Raw genomic sequence first — 24470 nt, forward strand, 5'->3', positions numbered from 1 at the left:
AACAGTCTCCCATAGCATTACTTATATTGTAGTATATGCTGTTTATAATGACAGGAATATTATAGCATCTAATGCACAATGTAGTTTACAACAAGGAGTGCTTATGTTTTGATAGCCATTTCCCCAGTAGTAAAGGGACTGCTTTGAGAACAGCTTTATACTATTAAGGCAAAGTTGTATTTAACCTAGCCAGTCCCTTTGAAACCACAAAGCATATTCACTGTGAGGAACATTTCTAAATTGGCACATCCTGAAGTCAATTAGAGGCAATTTACTATTGCATTGGAGAGTTAAACCTAGATTGGCAACTGCTTGGAAATCCCTGGCACATTCGAAGGTTAATTAAAGGCTAACTGCTGAGGAAAATTAAAATTGTTCAGTTGTGATTTGTAGGTGTTTTAATAATGATATTTGAGCTAATTAGTATAAGTGTTACATATACTTTTAAGTGTCACACTTCAAGTGTGACGGGTGCACTAGATGCAAACCTTTACATATATTCTATCAGATTTTCCCTAACTCATTATCATTTGGAGGATACCACATTTTATAATAAAAGAGGAGTTATACAATGTAACAGACAATGTATTATTAGTGCATTTTCTCCTTATCTCTAATGGCAGCTGGTCATTATACCGCCATTCACACCCTATCTTGACTAATGTTTCTCTAACTCCTGGCATTACTATTTCAATTCAGCCCATCATCACTTTTGTCTCTCCTGCCTTCCACCCTATCATAGACTTTCCCTTTTGTTCTTTCTTCCCCTCTCCCTTTCAGTGCTTGCTAAGAATATGTTCTTTCTGAACACTCTCCAGTTCTGCTTTCTCTCCACAGATGCTGCCTGACCCGCTGAGATTTCCAGCATTTTCTGTTTTTATTCCAGATTCCAGCATCCGCAGTATTTTGCTTTTGTATTATTAGTGCCACTGATTTACAGTGACTGAATAATTGAACTTTTTAAACATGGTATTTTAGGACTGGTTTGTCTCCAATTTTGCACATTTTTCTGTGGAAATTATTAATCAATGGCTTTGATTATTACTATACATTCTTTTTCCTACGTACTTAATTTTTAGCTCTTACCTTTTTTACATAGCAAACTGGTAACCAATATGTATCATGTTGGAGGTATGTACCTGGTATTTAACAGCGCTGAGTAGGGGGGGTGGGTGGCCATGGTGTTTAATAGCAGTTGGGGTTTTTGGTCAGTGAGAGGTGATCCTGAGGTTTGGCAGTACTGGGATGGGAATCTGTTAGCAATACCAGTGAGGGTGCTAAGGTTTGACAATACTTCAGTGGGGGTATGGGGGTTTGGCAGCACAGGGGTGAATGTTGTCCTGTGGTTTACCAGCACAAGGGGATTCTGGGGTTGGGTTTTAGGGTTTTTCAGTTGTGCAGCGGGGGCACAATCGTAGTTTAGGTGCGCTGGGGACATGTCTCTTTATTCTCATTTTTGAAAAAAATACCTGCTCATTAAGGTGTGGAATATCAGTGTTGTGGATTAGAAAACATTCGATTTCATGCACCTTGTGTCTGCTTCAAGCATTCCCAGCTCAGCCAGATACAGAATAAATTTCCCTCTGCTCAGCCTAATAAACCTCGGAAACATACCTTTACTGCACCAGTATGACATTTTTCCACATCTCATCCTAAGGATAAATCATTCTTACGTATGCAAGTGTGATATTGCCTATTAGTACTGAATTTGGGGCTGTTTTATGCTGAAGGTCCGTGCCCACTCGGAGATAGTGTGAAACTGCCAAAACACATTTCACATAAGACCTATGACAGACAGCCAACAAAGGAAACGTTGATCCCAGTTGCCCGGAGAGTGATTGGTTCCAGGCACACAAGTAAAAATAAGTAAGCTATAAACAGTTTCATTTAATTTGTTCCAGTGATCAAAGATCATGCTCGTATGTCCATCGTATTAAATACAGAACTATTGTATTTAATGAATGATATCTTCATTTTTGACAGCAATATTGAAATGTAACTGAAACAGGGCTGTCACACTCACAGAATGATCGCACAACTGGAATTTTCATTTATTTCTCGCTGGACAGTAACATGTAATTTATGAAAAGCAAATTAATGTATTTTTTAAATTTCATTTTATAGATGCTAGAACTGCACACTGTAATTATGTCAACATACTCTTGTGGTTATGTTTCCTAAGCAGATCATACAAGAGATCTCTTTCCACACTTCCACAATGGCACATTAGGGGCAGGGATTAATATCCAATTTGCTAGTGTGCGGTTTTGAAAATAGCTCTGTACATTTAAGGTTCTGATTTCATGCAGGAAAAATGCAAGTGCCTTGTTTATAGTACAGACTGATTTCATCAACAGAAAAGCAAAAATAGCCAAAAAGCATAATAACTACCAGTGTGACTGCCTCACCCAATTCTCTGAATATGTATCACTGTAGTTTTACTGGAATATGGTGGTAATGTGTCTCCTCTGTAACTCTTCAAAGTTCTAACAGGAAGGGAGGGGAGAAGGGAGACAATGCATTTAAAGCAAACTTTACAGAGTCAGGTTTGCACCACTTTCTGCATTGTGCATACATACAGCACATAGTCATACATAGTTATTCAAATAAAGTGTCAGAAATTTTCTCCCCCGAAACCTCAGAGTTGAAAAGGAGGTTATGGTGCTAGTAGGTGTTGATAAAACTGCTGCCCTACCAGTATGGGAAGGCCGGGCTAGCAGGGTTGAAGTTGCCTGGTCATTGCTGACTGCTCTCACTGTCACCACCACTTACTACAACAACAACTTGTAGTTATATACCTGTAGCACCTTTAATGTAGTGAAACGCCCTAAGGCGCTTCACAGGAGTATTATGAGATAAAAAGTTTGACACCGAGCCACATAAGGAGAAATCAGAGTAGGTGACCAAAAGCTTGGTCAAAGAGGTAGGTTTTAAGGAGCGTCTTGAAGGAAAAAAGAGAGGTAGAGAGGCGGAGAGGTTTAGGCAGGGAATTCCAGAGCTTAAGGCCTAGACAACAGAAAGCACGGCCACCAATGGTTGAGCGATTATAATCAGGGATGCTTAAGAGGCAGAATTAGAGGAGTGCAGACATCTTATGGGGTTATGGGGCTGGAGGAGATTACAGAGCTAGGGAGGGACGAGGCCCTGGAGGGATTTGGAAACAAGGATGAGAATTTTGAAATCGAGGTGTTGCTTAACTGGGAGCCAATGTAGGTCAACGAGCACAGGGGTGATGGTGAGTGGGACTTGGTGCGAATTAGGACACGGGCAGCCGAGATTTGGATCACTTCTAGTTTACATCGGGTAGAATATGGGAGGTCAGCCAGGTGTGCATTGGAATAGTCAAGTATAGAGGTAACAAAGGCATGGATGAGGACTTCAGCAACAGATGTGCTGAGGCAGGGGCGGAGGCGGGCAATGTTACAGAGGTGGAAATAGGCAGTCTTAGTTATGCTGTGGATATGTGGTCGAAAGCTCATTTCAGAGTCATTTATGACACCAAGTTTGCAAACAGTGTGGTTCAGCCTCAGATAGAAGTTGGAGAGAGGGATGGAGACAATGGCTAGGGAACGGAGTTTGTGGCAAGGGCCGAAAACAATGGCTTCTGTCTTCCTAATATTCAATTGGGAAGACCGAAGTAGCAGTAGCAGTAAATTACAGTAGCAGGAAAGTTAATAGCTTGAAGATGCATCCACCAAAAATGTGCAGTCAACATTCTGAATTTATATTATTTAAAGTGGCAAACCAGAGCAGAATCATGCATGCATTCAACTCATGTCTGCTACTATGCATGGGGTAAAAATGAGCACAGGTACAATTTGACCATTTAACTAACCTGAAGATGATTGTCCAATCTTTAAAGTTCACTGTACTTTATTGTGCACTTCGGTTTATTTCTCTTAGAAGCAAATGACTAAGAGAAGTTTACTGCTGCTGTGTGAAGAAAGATTGAGATCATAAATTCCTTGTCTGTAAATATGTATGCAAGTTTATTACAGAGCCTTTCTTTCTCCCTGCTGCTTTGTGAGTAAGGTACATCTCTAAAAGTCAGTCCTATGAAAAGTAAGAATGGATCAATAACTCTTATTAAAATGAAGCATCTGCAAAAAAATGATTTACACCTTCTGTTCCTTGTTTTTCTGAACTGTTGTATATTTTTGTTAAAACAAAAGCTATTGCTTCTAACATTGTTGTTCAACAGAGTAGAGTGGCTATCGAGATTGACATAGTTAAGAGAGCAGTTCTAATATCAAGAAGTAAACAGTCGTTAACCCAGGGATGTGTCGCAAACATGTCATTTCCGCTATGTGTTTGTCAGCTCAACTTCTTCAATCTATCAGACTCAATAACGTCTCCAAAATAGTTCCCCTGACATAAGAACATAAGAAATAGGAGCAAGAGTAGGTCATTTGGCCCATCGAGCCTGCTCCGCCGTTCAGATAATGGTTGATCTGATCATGGACTCAGCGCCACTTCCCTGCCCGCTCCCCTTATTCCCTTTTTGCTCAAAAATATATCTCTGACTTAAGTATATTCAATGACCCAGCCTCCACAGCTTTCTGGGGCAGAGAATTCGATAGATTTACAACCCTCAGAGAAGAAATTCCTCCTCATCTCAGTTTTAAATGAGCGGCCCCTTATTCTGAAACTATGGGCTAGAACCTCCACTTTTGTGCTTTTGAGCGATATTTCTGACGTGGGTGGTAAAAAAGGGTTTTCAGATCGCTGGCTTCTCGCCCATTCTCAAAGCACCTCGTCTCCACTTTTGAAAATGAGCGTTACCGTGAGCGATATGAAATGGGCGTTGCGTTAAGTTTTTTTGATCTTCTGCCATAAAGTGTCGCCGTCCTTAGCAAAGGCAAGGCAATGCTCGATTCCCGCGATTCAGGAGGTTAAGGGTCATCATGACATGCGCAGTAGAGGAGACAGAGAGAGAGGGAGCTGAAAGGCACTGAAAGCGTGTGTGGGTGTGGTGTGTGCTTGCCTGGCTGTTGTGGGAGGCACGAGGGAGATTCACCAGCAGCAAAAAGCCTACTAAGCATCAACAACATAGTTGGCATCGAGTTTTTGTCCAACAAATAATATATAACATGGAAGGGATGGAGGAGGCCCTGGAGCTGGTAGCCAAGAACACTGGTGGCAGAGGGCTCCCAGTGGTCCCGGAGCGTGGCACTGCACCCCAAGGTGCCGCACTCCCATTGCCAACCACACGAGAGCCAGCAGCAACATCTTGCTTCTGGCTCGGAGCACGTTCCCACCTCGGAACCGTCCTCTCCCGTATCCATCCAAGCAGCGGTTCGGCCGTCACCTGCCCCCCCCCTCCCCCCCCCCCAATGAAGCATCGCCTGAGGAGCTCCTCGGCCCAGTGGCTTGGAATTAGGAGGGGAAGCGGAAGGGATAGAGGTGGGGAGGGGAAGCGGGGGGGGTGGGAAGGGTGGATGGAAGGGTTGGTGGGTACAGAAATACTGATGATTTCAGACTAATGTTTGGTTTAAATGTTTTTTATTTAACAAAACCTTGTAGCGCATTGGCTCAGATAGCTGCACCGTTATACGCTGGTGATTTCTTATCAAAGGGTATAATGACAATTAACTTCAATCAACTTAAACTTTAACTATCACCAAGGTGATGCCGACCATTGATGTACCACCGGCATATCCAGCAGTGTGTCAGCCTTGGAAATAACACCAATGTTCTTTCAGGCAAAGCGATCATTGATGAGCTCCTGACATAAGGCTCTTGCAGCTATCATGCCACCACGGGCCCTTTCATGCGGTCTACAAGGGGGTGGGAGGCATGGCTTCAGTGTCAGCCTGATTATCTGGGCTGATGTCAGCGTCCGCCTCCTCGTACTCCTCTTCCTCTCTCTGGTGAGGTGGTGAGTCAGACTCATCAGGCGATTCTTGTCCCCTCCTGATAGCCAAGTTGTGTAGCATGGAGCAGATAACCACGAACTGAGCTACCTGCTCAGGGTGGTATTGGAGCTTGCCTCCTGAGTGGTCCAGATATCTAAAGCGCAGCTTCAGCACTCCAATGGTTTTCTCAACGATATTGCAAGTTGCTCTGTGGCTCTCGTTGTATCGCCTCTCGGCTTCGGTGTGGGTGTCATGCAGGGGGGTCATCAGCCAGGTGGCGAGGCCATATCCTTTGTCACCAAGCATCCAGCATTGACCTTGTGGCTGATTGTTAAACAAGTCTCATGCAGGATGTGAGCATCATGAGCATCATGGATGTTGCCCGGAAATTGAGCATTCACTGCCAGTATAATTTGCTGGTGGTCGACAACCAGTTGGACATTCAGGGAGTGGAATCCCTTGCGGTTCCTGAAAACCTCAGCATCCTGAAAAGGTGCCTGCATCGCGATGTGCGTACAGTCTATTACTCCCTGCACCTTGGGGAAGTTTTCAGTTCTGGAGAATCCTAGAGCCCTCTCACTCTTTGCCTCCCTGGTCATAGGGAAGCTGATCAAGTCCCTCCTGCATATGTACAGGGCTTCAGTGACCTGTCTAATGCAGCGACGTGTGACATGCTGAGAAAGTCCGCAAACGTCGGCAGCTGTGGCCTGAAAAGAACCCGAGGCATAGAACGACAGTGCCGTGGTGACTTTGACCTCGACAGACAGTGCAATACTGATGGTGCTGGCAGGTTGCAGATCTGCCTTTATCAGCTGGCATACCTCAGTGATAACCTCTTTGTGGAAGCGCAGTCTCCAAAGGCAGGCGGTATCGGGCAAGTCAAGGGAAGACTGTTTCTCCTTGTACTTGCGAGGGGTGTAACATCTGGTCCTCCTCATCAGTCTGTCACGTCTTACGTTGGGCATATAATGCAGTGGAGCGTTCCTTCGGCGATCTCGAGTCTGCTGCATGTAATTGGTCACCAAGAGAGGGTGTGAAAGGACAGGCCCCATTGCAGTAGCTCTATTTTCCACCGATTGGTCACAAACAAGGAATGTCCCGATGAAGACAACTATTCAATTCCAATCGGTCACAGTATGGTCACGATGTTTGTAGAGATGTTCACATCAACTCCAACGACCTGCAGAGTACACCCAAACTCCGCCGAGGTTGAAGCACAGCAGCCGTTTAAAGGACGCGACATGTGATCTAGAACATGGCATCCATAACGCTGTGATTAGTTCCGGTTAGTTCCACTTTTTGTGGCCGGTTTTTTGGGCGAGTGATATTGTGGACGATATGTGTGCGAGATGATGAAATTGACGCTGAGCGATCTCATGGCCGCTAGTTTCGGTAAATATGCTCTTTACGACAAAAAAACGTGGGTGGGCGGTAGTATTGAATCTCGGCATTAAATCAGTGTGGAAATTAACGCTGGGTGATATTATGGGCGTTGATTTCGCCCAGTCTGCTGATTCCGCCCAAACAAAGTGGGCGGGCGGTAATATTTTTTCCTGCCGTTAAGCCCATGGGGAAAGTAACACTCGGCGATAAGTCTCCTAAAAATGCCCGTCTGTTTCCATTTTATGCCAAAATGGGCGCTATATGGGCGTTATACGTCATTTCAGCGGTAAAATGAGCGTTAAGTGGGCATTAAGCATGCAAAAAAGTGGAGTTTTTAGCCCCATGTCCCAGAGTTTTAGTTTCCCCTATGAGTGGAAATATCCTCTCTACATCCAACTTGTCGAGCCTCCTCATTATCTTATATGTTTTGATAAGATCACTTCTCATTCTTCTGAATTCCAATGTATATAGGCCCAACTTACTCAAGCTATCTTCATAAGTCAAACCCTCATCTCCGGAATCAACCTAGTGAACCTTCTCTGAACAACCTCCAATGCAAGTATATCCTTCCTTAAATACGGAGACCAAAACTGCATGCAGTACTCCAGGTGTGGCCTTATCAATACCCTGTACAGTTTTAGCAGGACTTCTCTGCTTTTATACGCTGTCCCCCCTTGCAATAAAGGTCAACATTCCATTTGCCTTCCTGATTAATTGCTGTACCTGCAAACTAACTTTTTGTGTTTCATGTACAAGGACCCCCAGGTTCCTCTGTGCTACAGCACTTTGCAATTTTTCTCCATTTAAATTATAATTTGCTTTTCTATTTTTTCTGTTACAGTAGATAACCTCACATTTTCCCACATTATACTCCATCTGCCAAATTTTTGCCCACTCACTTAGATAATGCCATAAAAATCACTGCAAAAAAATGTATGCAATATAATTAGGGGCATTAGCTGAAATGAGTTACTAAGTCCAACAGTGTGAATAAGTCACAATAATATGAGGAACTATTCACCCAGGATTCTACCTATTCCCTCATATTTTCAGGCTCTCAGTTATTCTCGCACATGTCATCATCACCTACTGTTTAAAATGACAATTGTGGACATATCAGAAAGGATTAAGAAGTTAGTTCAGACTTGGGGTTGAAAAAACTAATAAACTCTCTTGCACAAAAAACAAGCAGGCGTTAACCTCAGAGTCAATGAGATAAGAGATGAGGTAAAGTTGTAAAACAGCAAGGAAAACTACAGGATAATAAAGCCAAATTCAAAGGAGTCGTCCTGAGTAAGAGATAGAGTGTAAATACTGAATGCCAATTAACAAAGTTCCAGCAATTGCTAATGACCAAACAAAAAGTCAGGTCTAGGAATAACAGATTGAAGGCCAACGGACAGGAGGGAGTTATCATAACAGGACCAGCTATGGAGACAGCAAGGGGTGGTAAGAAAGGATTTCATTGATCCAGATAATGTTCACACACGGGAAGGGAGACTCCCGACTTGGTAATAACTTGGAGGTGAGAGATAAGTTGAGATAACAGAAGAATGTCTCTGTATCTTGTAGAAACAAGCAGGCAATTAACAGCAACACACATGGTTAACAGAGGGACAAAAAAGGTATCAAGATAGACAAGTTCAGACAGTTTGGAGCGAGAACCCGGGAACACCACTCGACAGAAGCAGGGACCAAGGAGCGACCCTTGAAGGAACAGTGTCAGGACCGGACTGATCACATGGGACGTATTGGGTAACTATGAGAGTGTGTTGAGTTGAACAGAGTTGGTATTTTGAGCGGAAAGGAACACCTTTTGGAACGCCTTTTCTGCAGAGTTAAGCAGGGTTAAATAGAGTATAAGTAGTGAGTCTTGTACTTCTTCTGTATCGAACAATTATACAGTATAAGTAGTGAGTCTTGTACTTTTCCTGTATTAAAGGAACATTAACGATACTGTCATTTGTCTGGTGTGTAATTTGATATTTAACTCAGGAACCGTCGCAGGCAACTACGAGTCACACGACTAGCGAAATTGCCGCTTGCGCAACAACAATCATTGAATTGCAATGCAGTGTATTAGTGCTCCAAGTGCAATATGCCATGGAGTGCTAAGGTAGTCACACCATGGTCTTTGCACATTGCGCTACTGATCTCAGTTGTGCTGCTGGCTGTGTGGAGGTACTGAGTGGATGCCAGACTCAAATAGAATGAGAGTACCTCTAGGCTACTCTCACATACTCTTAGCAGCTGGCTTCAGATTGATAATAGGAGAGACACAGGAGCTGGTCATCTACACTATCAGGCAGTCATAGTGGATTGCACAAGGAGAATCAAGCAAAGTAAAGGTAAAAAAAAAATGGAGAGAATCTCATCAATTTAAAAACACTCAAACATTTTAGATTTTTAAGAAGGGGTCCTGGTAATAGGACTCCTATACATGCAGGTTGTCCAATGCCTTGCCCAGGGCATGAATGCAGCTTTCTTCCCAATTTCATCAGCCAAAAATGAGCATTGGCTCTGAAATAATAACCTCCCCCCACCCCCCCCCCCCAATAATCAGCTCAGAGCCAAAGTTAAATTTGGTGAGTGGGGGAGCTGCAATGTTTGTAGATTGTTGACCCAGGTGCTAACTGGAGTGAGAGACACGTGTCTGCCAACTGCACTCATGCTGAGAAAACCAGCAGCACTGTCTGATTTATTTTATTCCCACAAACCTACCAGCAGGTCAGCTGTCACTACTGCTGAGTATCTCCAGAAGCAAGTGCTTTCCATTAATATCTCGCAGCTCACTTAACTGTAGCTCGATGCAGGGAGTGGGAGGGAGGATTGTCAATAATGCTTGGTCAGCCTACCTTGGAACAACTGGGTGACCCAAAACAGCCCTTAAGAAAAAACATAGGCCTGGATTTTGTGGTGGTAATGATGGTGAAACTGTCAGTGTTCACCATCATGACCATGCTAAAACTGACTGTAACTTCAGGATTTAGTTGCTGCGCAGATAAATGTGAAAATTTTGAAGTTGCAGTCAGTCATTCACTGCTGTGCCTCAGGCTGCAGTGTGGAACTCCCTGTAGCCGGCAATCACTGAAATCACTTGAACGGACAAAAGATTTCCCTTTTTTGCTCTAATATCGCTGTTAAAACCCAATAAAAAGCTAAGCCTTGTTCAATGAGGTGCAACTGGCTTTTTAAATGACATTCTGAGTAATAACTACTGTTGAACAACCATTCTGACCTCCCAAAAATTAATTTTATATTTGTGGAATGTCAAATATCTCAATTATGATAACAATTACTAGATTTTAAAAATAATAAAAGTATAGATTTTTAAAAATTTGTATGACGTTTCAGCTTCTACATGTGAATGTCCCAATCTTTATTTCTCTCTCTGTAAAACTTATAAAAAGTGAATGATAAAAGCTGCTTTTCATTTCCTGGTTTGTCGTCTGTTAGAATTTTTCAATGTGATTGGCTGCTTAGCCTGCTTGATGACATCACTGCTGCTCTGGAAATCCCCTGGAGACAGCACTACAATCAAATTAACGTCAAGAACGTCAATTAAAGTTTTCGCCACAGGGATCACAAAATCTTTGTGGGCAGATTTCTTCAAGGTCAGCGGCAATCACTGTCACTTTGTCACTGACCGCAAATTCCGAGCCATGAAGGATGGTTGAGCTTGAGGATCGCAGCACAGTAGCACCCCCACGGAAGACCAAACAGGAGACTTTCATAAACATCCCATCCACCAGAATACAATAGGGTGTCTAGTATCCTTTCAAACCTTGCCACTGTTTCTAACCCACCTGCCTAAGTCCCAATACTGCTGCCTCTTCCCACCCATAGGCCCCAAGTTTCCACATGATTTGCTCCTGATTTTTAGGAGCAACTGGTGTAGAACGGAGTATCTTAGAAATCGGAATTCTCAACATTTAGTTTGCTCCAGTTCTAGTCAGTTAGAACAGTTTCACTTTGGAACAGAATTTTTTTTTCAAAAGTGGGTGTGTCCGGCCACTTACACCTGATTTCAAAGTTTCGTGAGTGAAAACTTACTCCAAACTAACTTAGAAAGGAGTAAGTGAAGATTTTTGTACGCTCAAAAAAACCTTGTCTACACTTTAGAAAATCAGGCATAGGTTACAAATTAGGCGTAGGGAATGAGGTGGGGGGGTGGGGGGGAAGGGAAGCCATTAAATTCTACAATCAATCCTTAGTTATACTTATACAATAAATCCAACCTGAATAAAAATTTATAAGCAAAGAAAAGATTAAATAAACCATGTTCCTACCTGTGTGAAAGTGCTTCAGGAAGGCCTTTCATGTTGGAGACAGGCAGCGGTGTGGCGTCAGTGTCTCGAAGGCAGCGGCAGCAAGCTTCAAGCTGAGCTGCAGTGCTTGAGGCAGGCCTTCATTCTCTTCGTGGCTAGCCGCAAAGAAGCAGCACCGGACGGACCCGAGGCCATTCGGCCATGAGATATCAGTGGCGTCAGTGGCTGGCCGGCAGCCGAAGAATCAACGGACCGATGTGAGGCCATTCGGCCATGAGATATCAGCGGCGTCTGTGGCTGGCCGGCAGCCGAAGAATCAGCGAACCAATGTGAGGCCATTTGGCCATGAGATAGCAGCGGCGTCAGTGGCTGGCCGGCAGCCAAAGAATCAGCAGCGGACGGACGTGAGGCCATTCGGCCATAGGATATCAGCGGCATCAGTGGCTGGCCGGCAGCCGAAGATACAGCAGCAGCCTTCGAGCTGTGAGGGGGACTGAGGCCATTTGGACAGGGAGAGGCAGCCACATCGACAGTTTTATATTTAAATTTGCAGAATGGGTGCTGCATTGTCAACACCACGTATTATTGCAAAGTTGAATTGGCACTCTTATTTCTCCAAACACACAGTCCTTAATTTGCATGCACCAATGCAGCACCGGTTCTGCAAGTTTAGCAGTGAAAAGCTGAACTCACTGATTTCAGCAGGTGATTTATTCAGCAGTGCTGCTAAAAGCACTCCCTCACACACAGAAGTATCAAAAAAAATTAAATTACAAGCCTTTGCAGGGGTCCAAGAAACAAACCTTCACTTTTTCTGCAGTATTTTAAAAAATGGCCGAGTGCCAATGTTTGTGTGAGACTGTGCGTGCGCGCACGCTCCAACGCGCACACGCAGGGTTGCCGGCACCACGAAGGCTAATTTTAATTGTACCCGCCCCCTGCTACTTAGAAAATCAGTGCGAGTGTTAGGCTCCGCCCCCTGCTGTGAAGAGCGCGCCGCGCCAAGCAGAATATCGGACTTTTTTTTAGGCGCAGTTTTCGGCGCGAAAAACAGGCGCCCAGCTTGGAGGTGCGCCGTTTTCGCCGCGGGACGAAACTTGGGGCCCTTGTTGCGGATAGATAGAAATAGAAGAGTAAGGAAGGATAAGATGAAAAATAGTAAAAGAATAAAGTGAAGGGAGAGGCAGAAGTAAAAGAGCATAAAAATACTAAAGTGAATGAGCAGAGCACCTCAGCAGATAAGAGAAAAATATACATGCAGAACTGAAGGAGGGTGAATTGAAGTGAAAGACGCAGAAGACATACACAATGTGAAAGAGACAGATATACGTAAAAGGGTAGAGAGAGACACACACACACATACAAACAGGAATGAAAAAGACACATACACTGATTTAATCACATACAGCTCACATATGCAAGAATCCATCCCACTGCTCGACTACTGCTGTACCTAACAGCATCAAAATTCCATGGGCTTCTACAAAACTTGCGCTGAATGCTGGAAGTCCTTGAGAAATGAAGAAAACTGCCGTTTCTCTGGTGTTTCCACCAACATTAAAACAGGAGATCGGGCAAAATTCTACCCTAATATTTTAAATTAACAAAACAATATTTTCTTCAGTGAAAGAAAAGGGTATTTGGTAGAGTAAATGCTGCTGAATCATCAGCCTCTCCAAAGCTATTGCCTGGAAATCCCAGCCTCCCATGATCTGTACGGACCCAGGAAGGCATCACAAAAGCAGGTTTTCAGCGCACAATGCGCATGCGCTGAATACTGGCTTTTCCTATCTGTCAAGCTGGAGTGTGACAGATCTTCCATCTCTCGGCAGCCAGGTCATTCGCATGGGCAAGATTGCAGTATTTACCCATATCTTGCCCAGCGGATGTCCTGAAAACTCTTGCGCCTGATAAAAGCAGGTGCATAGCCTTCTTTTATAAGCTTAAGAGTTTTAAAACACACAAAAACATTGTAAAATAAAATTTTAAAACACTTTTTATTGTTAAAAACCCTGCCCACTAAGGTAACTTTATTTTAAACCATAATTGAAAAAACTTTTTTTTTAAATCAGAAAAATATATTTTTTTTATGCAAGACATAAATAACTTTAATTTAAATTAGTTAGGTGGTGTATTTTTTCTATTTTTTATTTTTGTTTTGGGTGTTTGGGGGTTGTTTCTCAATCATAATAATGGGAACTCCAGCTTATGGAGTTCCCATTGTTATGAATGAGAAAATACTTTACCTTGATTGGCTGCCCAGAGCCATGTGACTGCAGCTCCAGCTTACGGACGCCCTGACGTGCACGTGCTCCAATGTGGTGGCCTCAATACCGGGATCTCTTGTGGGCACAGCAGGAACAGATAAGTGCGCATCTTTTTTTAACATAGAAACATAGAAATTAGGTGCAGGAGCAGGCCATTTGGCTCTTTGAGCCTGCACCGCCATTCAATAAGACCATTGCTGATCATTCAACTTCAGTACCCCTTTCCTGCTTTCTTTCCATACCCCTTGATCCCTTTGGCCGTAAGGGCCATATCTAACTCCCTTTTGAATATATCTAACGAACTGGCCTCAACAACTTTCTGCGGTAGAGAACTCCACAGGTTAACCACTCTCTGAGTGAAGAAGTTTCTCTTCATCTCGGTCCTAAAAAGTTTACCCCTTATTCTTAGACTGTGACCCCTGGTTCTGGAACTCCCCAGCAACGGGAACATTCTTCCTGCCTCTAACCTGTCCAATCCCATAAGAATTTTATATGTTTCTATGAGATCGCATCTCATTCTTCTAAACTCCAGTAGATACAAGCCTAGTTGATCCCGCCTCTCCTTATATGTCAGTCCTGCCATCACGGGAATCAGTCTGGTGAACCTTCGGTATACTCCCTCAATAGCAAGAACGTCCTTCCTCAGATTAGGAGACCAAAACTGAACACAATATTCTAGGTGTGGCCTCACCAAAGCCCTGTACAACTGCAGTAAGACCTCCCTGCTCCTATACTCAAATCCTCTAGCTGTGAAGGTCAACATGCCATTTGCCTTCTTCACCGCCTGCTGAACCTGCATGCCAACCTTCAATGACTGATGTACTATGACACCCAAGTCTCGTTGCACCTCCCCTTTTCCTAATCTGTCACCATTCAGATAATATTCTGCCTTCCTGTTTTTGCCACCAAAGTGGATAACCTCACATTTATCCACATTATACTGCATCTGCCATGCATTTGCCCACTCACCTAACCTGTCCAAGTCATCCTGCAGCCTCTTAGCATCCTCCTCACAGCTCACACCACCACTCAGCTTAGTGTCATCTGCAAACTTGGAGATATTACATTCAATTCCTTCATCTAAATCATTGATGTATATTGTAAATAGCTGGGATCCCAGCACTGAACCCTGCGGCACTCCACTGGTCACTGCCTGCCATTCTGAAAAGGACCCGTTTATTCCGACTCACTGCTTCCTGTCTGCCAACCAGTTTTCTATCCACGTCAATACATTACCCCCAAAACCATGTGCTTTAATTTTGCACACTAATCTCTTGTATGGGACCTTGTCAAAAGCCTTTTGAAAGTCCAAATACACCACATCCACTGGTTCTCCCTTGTCCACTCTACTATTTACATCCTCAAAAAATTCTAGAAGATTTGTCAAGCCCGACTTTTTCAATCGATCGCCCGCGGGAAGCAGCCGACTGGGATTTCTAGGCCAATATTTTCCTTCCTCTATTTCACGAAAATTGACTCCTGATATACTTCAAATTCTTCAACGGGGACTCTCTAACTTCCCTTTTCGCTTTCCCCAGTATTCTGCTCCCACTAATAATTGCAGTGGAGCTATTGGCCCCGATTTTTCTCTCAGTGGCGAAGGAATTGCTTTTGCCATTCACCTCACATACAGTTGCCAAAAGACATTTTGCAGGCATGTCAGTGGAGATTTATACTAATTGGGCATCTGATCCCATGTAGCGCTCGCTAAAGGGGATCTGTGATGTCAGTGAATAGAACAAGCACCAATGAGGCTCTTCACCCAATCAGATTGAAGAATTCTCACTGCAACACAGTCTAAACCAGGAAATAAAAAACAGGAACTATAAATTAAATTTAAATAATGTACAGGAAGCAAAATAGTCAAACAGTGAAACTAAAAAAAGTATTTTTTTTTAAATTGCCAACATTTATTTCCTTCTGAGGGAATGAGGCTCCACACTTACAAAAGTACTTTTTCAGGCCTAGTGAGGTTGTTGCACAGTAATTATCACTTAGTATACCATTAAAAACCCACTTACTCCTGAACACGTTTCTGCAGCCGTAGACGTGACTCCCTGGTGCCAGGGTCAAGTATGTCACAGAGTGGATGCAGGGCATCCTGGGTGGAGGGTAAACAGCTAGAGGTTGTGGTCCATATCGGGACCAATGACATAGGTAAAATGAGGGATGAGGTCCGATAGGAAGAATTCAGGGAGTTAGGAAGAAAATTAAAGGGTAGGACCTCAAAGTAATAATCTCTGGGTTACTACCGGTGGCACATGCTAATGAGTATAAGAATAGAAGGATAGAGAGGATGAACACGTGGCTGTAAAGATGGTGTAGGAGAGAGGGCTTTAAATTCTTGAGGCATTGGGACCGCTTCTGAGGGAGATGGGACCTGTACAAACCAGATGGGTTGCACCTCAACAGCGCTGGGACCAATATCCTCGCAGGGAGTTTTGCGAGTGCTGTTGGGAAGAGTTTAAACTAGCTTGGCCACTGGATGGGAACCTGAGAATGAATTCAAAAGGGAAGGAAGTAAAGCAGAAATTGGACAGCAAGAATCTAGAAAGCGAATCTGTAAGACAGAAGAAACAGGGCTTAATATGTCGGAAGCAAGCAGGTCTATCTGTGCTGAATGGTATATACTTTAATGCAAGGAGTATAGCGAATAAGGCAGATGAGCTAAGAGTACAGGTAGACATTTGGGAGTATGACATGATAGCCACTACAGAAACATAGCTGAAAGAGGGGCAGGTTTGGCAGATCAATATTCCTGGCTATAGGATTTTTAGACAAGATAGAGAGGGGGGTAAAAAGGCAGCGGGGGGGCGGGGGGACGGTGAGGGGAGGTTGCGGTACTGATTAAATAAACTATTACAGCGGTGAGGAGGGATGATTTGTTAGAGGGATCATCAAAATGAGGCCATATGGGTCGAATTGAAAAATAAAAAAGGGGCGATCACACTGCTGGGCGCGTATTATATTCACCCAACAGTGGAAGTGAGATAGAGGAGCAAATATGTAGGAAAATTGCTGTGGGCCAAAAATCATAGGGTAGTAATAGTAGAGGATTTTAACTGTCCAAATATTGATTGGGACAAATTTAGTGTGAAGGGTATAGAGGGTGCGGAATTCTTGAAATGCATTCTAGAGCACTTTTTTAGTCAGTATGTAGCAAGCCCAACATGAGAGGGGGCAGTCTTGGATTTAGTTTTGGGGAATGAAGCTGGCCAGGTTGAAGGGGTATTAGTGGGAGAGCATTTGGGTGCCAGTTACCATAATTCAGTCAGATTCAAGTTGGTTATGGATAAGGACAAGAATAGGCCTGGAATAAAAGTTCTGAATTGGGGAAAAGCTAATTTTGCTATGTTAAGGAGTGCTTTGGCCATGGTGGACTGGAAACAGCTACTTGTGGGTAAATCAGTGTCGGAACAGTGGGAGAAATTTAAGGAGGAGATCCGGAAGGCTCAGGCCAAACATGTGCCCTTAAAGAAAAAGGCTGGGAAAAATAATTCTAGAGCCCGCTGGATGTCTAGGGATTTACAGGGGAGGATTAAGAAAAAAAGGGACGCTTATGTCATATACCAACGGCGAAATACTTTAGGATCTTTAGAAGAATATAGAAAGTTAAGAGGGAAAATTAAAAAGGATATTCTTGGCTAGTAAAATTAAGGAAAACCCTAAGATGTTCTATAAATATATTAAGAGTAAGAGGGTAACTAAAGAAAGCATGGGGCCTATTAGAGACCATGAGGGTAATCTTTGTGTGGAGGTGGAAGATGTTGGGAGGGTTCTTAACGAATACTTTGCATCTGTTTTCACAAAGGAAAGGGGTAATGCAGATACTGCTATCGAGGAGGAGTGTGATATTCTGGATGAAATAAATATAGTGAGAGAGGAAGTATTAAGGGGTTCAGCATCTTTGAAATCAGATAAGTCCCCCGGCCCGGATGAAATACATCCCAGGCTGTTGAGCAAAGTAAAAGAGGAAATAGCAAAGGCCTTGACCATCATTTTCCAGTCCTCTTTGGATCTGGGCATGGTGCCGGAGGATTGGAGGACTGCTAATGTAGTATCCTTGTTTAAGAAGGGAGAAAGGGATAAGCCGAGTAATTACAGGCCTGTCAGCTTAACCTCAGTGGTGGGAAAATTATTGGAAAAAATCCTGAAAGACAGGATAAACCTGCATTTGGAAAGGCAGCGATTAATTAGAGACAGTCAGCACGGATTTGTTAAGGGAAGATCGTGTTTGACTAACCTCATTGAATTTTTTGAGGAGGTAACCAAGAGGGTCGATGAGGGTAGTGCGTATGATGTAGTATATATGGACTTTAGCAAGGCTTTTGATAAGGTCCCACATGGTAGACTTGTCATGAAGGTTAAAGCCCATGGGATACAGGGCAAAGTGACAAGGTGGATCCAAAATTGGTTTGGGGGTAGAAAGCAAAGGGTAATGATTCATGGCTATTTTTGTGACTGGAAGGATGTTTCTAGTGGAGTTCCGCAGGGCTCAGTACTGGGTCCCTTGCTTTTTGTGGTATATATCAACGATTTAGATTTGAATATAGGGAGTATGATTAAGAAGTTTGCAGATGAAATGAACATTGGCTGTGTGGTTGATAATGAAGAGGAAAGTCATGGGCTATAGGAGGATATCAATCTACTGGTCAGGTGAGCAGAGAAGTGGCAAATGGAATTTAATTCAGAGAAGTGTGATGCACTTTGGGAGGGCTAATAAGGAAAGGGTATACACATTAAGCGGTAGGCCACTTAATAGTGTAGATGAACAAAGGGACCTTGGAGTCCCAAAGGACCCTTGTCTACGGATCCCTGAAAGTAGCAGGCCATGTGGATAAGATGGTTAAGAAGGCATACGATGGCATAGAATATATATGAGCAGGGAACTTATGCTTAAAATGTATAATACTTTGGTTAGGCCACAACTGGAGTACTGTCTGCAATTCTGGTCACCGTATTATAGGAAGGACATGATTGCACTAGAGAGGGTGAACATAAGAACATAAGAACATAAGAATTAGGAACAGGAGTAGGCCACCTAGCTCCTCGAGCATGCTCCGCCATTCAAAAAGATCATGGCTGATCTGGCCGTGGACTCAGCTCCACTTACCCGCCCGCTCCCCATACCCCTTAATTCCCTTATTGGTTAAAAATGTATCTATCTGTGATTTGAATACATTCAATGAGCCAGTCTCAACTGCTTCCCTGGGCAGAGAATTCCACAGATTCACAACCCTCTGGGAGAAGAAATTCCTTCTCAACTCGGTTTTAAATTGGCTCCCCCGTATTTTGAGGCTGTGCCCCCTAGTTCTAGTCTCCCCGACTAGTGGAAACAACCTCTCTGTCTCTATCTTGTCTATCCCTTTCATTATTTTAAATGTTTCTATAAGATCACCCCTCATCCTTCTGAACTCCAACGAGTAAAGACCCAGTCTACTCAATCGATCCTCATAAGGTAACCCCCTCATCTACGGAATCAGCCTAGTGAATCGTCTCTTTACCCCCTCCAAAGCTAGTGTATCCTTCCTTAAGTAAGGTGACCAAAACTGCACGCAGTACTCCAAGTGCGACCTCACCAATACCCTGTACAGTTGCAGCAGGACCTCCCTGCTTTTGTACTCCAACCCTCTTGCAATGAAGGCCAACATTCCATTCGCCTTCCTGATTACCTGCTGTACCTGCAAACTAACTTTTTGGGATTCATGCACAAGGACCTCCAGGTCCCTCTGCACCGCAGCATGTTGTAATTTCTCCTCATTCAAATAATATTCCTTTTTACTGTTTTTTTTTCCCAAGGTGGATGACCTCACATTTTCCGACATTGTATTCCATCTGCCAAACCTTAGCCCATTCGCTTAACCTATCTAAATCTCTTTGCAGCCTCTCTGTGTCCTCTACACAACCCGCTTTCCCACTAATCTTTGTGTCATCTGCAAATTTTGTTACACTATACTCTGTCCTCTCCTCCAGGTCATCTATGTATATTGTAAACAGTTGTGGTCCCAGCACCGATCCCTGTGGCACACCACTAACCACCGATTTCTAACCTGAAAAGGACCCATTTATCCCGACTCTCTGCTTTCTGTTAGCCAGCCAATTCTCTATCTATGCTAATACATTTCCACTGACTCCGCGTACGTTTATCTTCTGCAGTTAACTTTTGTGTGGCACCTTATCGAATGCCTTTTGGAAATCTAAATACACCTCTATCCACCATGCTCGTTATATTCTCAAAGAATTCCAGTAAATTAGTTAAACATGATTTCCCCATGTTGCGTCTGCTTGATTGCACTATTCCTATCTAGATGTCCCGCTGTTTCTTCCTTAATGATAGCTTCAAGCATTTTCCCCACTACAGATGTTAAAGTAACCGGCTTATAGTTACCTGCCTTTTGTCTGCCCCCTTTTTTAAACAGAGGCGTTACATTAGCTGCTTTCCAATCCACTGGTACCTCCCAGAGTCCAGAGAATTTTGGTAGATTATAACCAATGCATCTGCTATAACTTCTGCCATCTCTTTTAATACCCTGGGATGCATTTCAGGACCAGGGGACTTGTCTACCTTGAGTCCCATTAGCCTGTCCAGCACTACCTCCCTAGTGATAGTGATTGTCTCAAGGTCCTCCCTTCCCACATTCCCGTGACCAGCAATTTTTGGCATGGTTTTTGTGTCTTCCACTGTGAAGACCGAAGCAAAATAATTGTTTAAGGTCTCAGCCATTTCCACATTTCCCATTACTAAATCCCCCTTCTCATCTTCTAAAGGACCAACATTTACTTTAGTCACTCTTTTCCTTTTTATAGAGGAGATTTACTAGGATGCTGCCTGGAATGGAAAATATTAGTTATGAGGACAGAGTGGATAGGCTGGGTTTGTTCTCATTGGAACAGAAGAGGTTGAGAGGAGACCTCGTTTAGGTGTACAAAATACTGAGGGGCCTGGACATAGTGGATAATAAGGGCCTATTTCCATTGGTAGACAGGTCTATTACAAGGGAGCATAGTTTTAAGGTGGTTGGTGGAGGGTTTAGAGGGGATTTGACGGGGGGGCTTCTTTACGCAGAGGGTTGTGGGGATCTGGAACTCGCTGCCTGGAAGAGTGGTGGATGCAGAAACCCCCACCACTTTTAAGAGATAGTTAGCTCAGGATAGCTCAGATGAATACGTGGCTTGAGCAGTGGTGCAGCAGGGAGGGATTCAAATTCCTGGGGCATTGGAACTGGTTCTGGGGGAGGTGGAACCAGTACAATTCGGACGGTCTCCACCTAGGCAGGACCGGAACCAATGTCCTAGGGGGAGTGTTTGCTAATGCTGTTGGGGAGGAGTTAAACTAATATGGCAGGGGGATGGGAACCAATGCAGGGAGACAGAGGGAAGCAAAATAGAGACAGAAGCAAAAGACAGAAAGGAGATGAGTAAAAGGGGAGGGCAGAGAAACCCAAGGCAAAAAACAAAAAGGACCACTTTACAGCAAAATTCTAAAGGGTCAAAGTGTATTAAAAAGGCAAGCCTGAAGGCTCTGTGCCTCAATGCGAGGAGTATTCGGAATAAGGTGGACGAATTAACTGTGCAGATAGCAGTTAACGGATACGATTGTGGTTGGCATCACGGAGGCTCTAGGGTGACCAAGGCTGGGAACTCAACATCCAAGGGTATTCAACATTTAGGAAAGATAGAGAGAAAGGAAAATGAGGCGGGGTGGCGTTGCTGGTTCAAGAGGAAATTAATGCAATTATAAGGAAAGACATTAGCTTGGATGATGTGGAATCGGTATGGGTGGAGCTACGGAATACCAAAGGGCAGAAAACGCTAGTGGGAGTTGTGTACAGACCTCCAAACAGTAGTAGTGATGTTGGGGAGGGCATCAAACAGGAAATTAGGGGTGCATGCAATAAAGGTGCAGCAGTTATCATGGGTGACTTTAATATGCACATAGATTGGGCTAAGCAAACTGGAAACAATACGGTGGAGGAGGATTTCCTGGAGTGCATAAGGGATGGTTTTCCAGACCAATATGTCGAGGAACCAACTAGGGGGGGGAGGCCATTTTAGACTGGGAGTTGTGTAATGAGAGAGGATTAATTAGCAATCTCGTTGTGCGAGGCACCTTGGGGAAGAGTGACCATAATATGGTGGAGTTCTACATTAGGATGGAGAAGGAAACAGTTAATTCAGAGACCATGGTTCAGAACTTAAAGAAGGGTAACTTTGAAGGTATGAGGCATGAATTGGCTAGGATAGATTGGCGAATGATACTTAAGGGGTTGACAGTGGATGGGCAATGGCAGACATTTAGAGACCACATGGATGAACTACAATAATTGTACATCCCTGTCTTGCGTAAAAATAAAAAAGGGTCAAACAGGAAATTAGGGGTGCATGCAATAAAGATGCAGCAGTTATAATGGGTGACTTTAATATGCACATAGATTGGGTTAACCAAACTGGAAGCAATACGGTGGAGGAGGATTTCCTGGAGTGCATAAGGGATGGTTTTTTAGACCAATATGTCGAGGAACCAACTAGGGGTGAGGCCATCTTAGACTGGGTGTTGTGTAATGAGAGAGGATTAATTAGCAATCTCGTTGTGCGAGGCCCCTTGGGGAAGAGTGACCATGGACTTTCAGAAGGCTTTCGACAAGGTCCCACACAAGAGATTAATGTGCAAAGTTAAAGCACATGGGATTGGGGGTAGTGTGCTGACATGGATTGAGAACTGGTTGTCAGACAGGAAGCAAAGAGTAGGAGTAAATGGGGACTTTTCAGAATGGCAGGCAGTGACTAGTGGGGTACCGCAAGGTTCTGTGCTGGGGCCCCAGCTGTTTATACTGTACATTAATGATTTAGACGAGGGGATTAAATGTAGTATCTCCAAATTTGCGGATGACACTAAGTTGGGTGGCAGTGTGAGCTGCGAGGAGGATATTATGAGGCTGCAGAGCGACTTGGATAGGTTAGGTGAGTGGGCAAATGCATGGCAGATGAAGTATAATGTGGATAAATGTGAGGTTATCCACTTTGGTGGGAAAAACAGAGAGACAGACTATTATCTGAATGGTGACAGATTAGGAAAAGGGGAGGTGCAAAGAGACTTGGGTGTCATGGTACATCAGTCATTGAAGGATGGCATGCAGGTACAGCAGGCGGTTAAGAAAGCAAATGGCATGTTGGCCTTCATAGCGAGGGGATTTGAGTACAGGGGCAGGGAGGTGTTGCTACAGTTGTACAGGCCTTGGTGAGGCCACACCTGGAGTATTGTGTACAGTTTTGGTCTCCTAACCTGAGGAAGGACATTCTTGCTATTGAGGGAGTGCAGCGAAGGTTCACCAGACTGATTCCCGGGATGGTGGGACTGACCTATCAAGAAAGACTGGATCAACTGGGCTTTTATTTCATGGAGTTCAGAAGAATGAGAGGGGTCCTCATAGAAACGTTTAAAATTCTGACGGGGTTAGACAGGTTAGATGCAGGAAGAATGTTCCCAATGTTGGGGAAGTCCAGAACCAGGGGACATAGTCTAAGGATAAGGGGTAAGCCATTTAGGACCGAGATAAGGAGGAACTTCTTCACCCAGAGAGTGGTGAACCTGTAGAATTCTCTACCACAAAAAGTTGTTGAGGCCAATTCACTAAATATATTCAAAAAGGAGTTAGATGTAGTCCTTACTACTGGGGGGATCAAGGGGTATGGCGAGAAAGCAGGAATGGGGTACTGAAGTTGCATGTTCAGCCATGAACTCATTGAATGGCGTTCCAGGCTCGAAGGGCCGAATGGCCTACTCCTGCACCTATTTTCTATGTTTCTATGTTTCTATGGAAGGTGGCTCAACTGTGGCTATCAAGGAAAATCAGGGATAGTATTAAAGCCAAGGAAGTGGCATACAAATTGGCCAGAAATAGGAGTGAATCCGGGGACTGGGAGAAATTTAGAACTCAGCAGAGGAGGACAAAGGGTTTGATTAGGGCAGGGAAAATAGAGTACGAGAGGAAGCTTGCAGGGAACATTAAAATTGACTTCAAAAGCTTCTCTAGATATGTAAAGAGAAAAAGGTTAGAAAAGACAAACGTAGGTCCCCTGCAGTCAGAATCAAGGCAAGTCATAACTGGGAACAAAGAAATGGCAGACCAATTGAACAAGTACTTTGGTTCGGTATTCACTCAGGAGGACACAAACAACCTTCCAAATATAAAAGGCGTCAGAGGGTCTAGTAAGAAGGAGGAACTGAGGGAAGTCCTTATTAGTCGGGAAATTGTGTTGGGATTGAAGGCCGATAAATCCCCAGGGCCTGATGGTCTGCATCTCAGAGTACTTAAGGAGGTGGCCTTGGAAATAGCGGATGCATTGACAGTCATTTTCCAACATTCCATAGACTCTGGATCAGTTCCTATGGAGTGGAGGGTAGCCAATGTAACCCCACTTTTTTTAAAAAAGGAGGGAGAGAGAAAACAGGGAATTATAGACCGGGCAGCCTGACATCGGTAGTGGGTAAAATGGTGGAATCAATTATGAAGGATGTCATAGCAGTGCATTTGGAAAGAGGTGACATGATAGGTCCAAGTCAGCATGAATTTGTGAAAGGGAAATCATGCTTGACAAATCTTCTGGAATTTTTTGAGGATGTTTCGAGTAGAGTGGACAAGGGAGAACCAGTTTATGTGGTGTATCTGGACTTTCAGAAGGCTTTCGACAAGGTC

At 43.8% G+C, this 24470-nt stretch overlaps 1 protein-coding gene across 6 annotated transcripts in view; it reads right to left on the bottom strand.

Moving 5' to 3' along the window:
- Window positions 1-24470, bottom strand: part of LOC139281467 (fatty acyl-CoA reductase 1) — a 271288-nt gene that overhangs the window by 231390 nt on the left and 15428 nt on the right. For 2 of the 6 annotated variants that reach the window (XM_070901634.1, XM_070901636.1), the window contains exon 2: window positions 3836-3933. The exons of 2 other annotated variants lie outside the window; for them this stretch is intronic. The gene's annotated coding sequence lies outside the window, so the exon portion shown is untranslated. Of the gene's footprint in view, window positions 1-3835; window positions 3934-24470 lie in introns of those variants that run through there. 2 more of the 6 variants (XM_070901637.1, XM_070901635.1) reach the window with 2 other exon arrangements.

The sequence above is a fragment of the Pristiophorus japonicus genome, chromosome 15, assembly GCF_044704955.1.
Source record: "Pristiophorus japonicus isolate sPriJap1 chromosome 15, sPriJap1.hap1, whole genome shotgun sequence".
Lineage (NCBI taxonomy): Eukaryota > Metazoa > Chordata > Chondrichthyes > Pristiophoridae > Pristiophorus > Pristiophorus japonicus.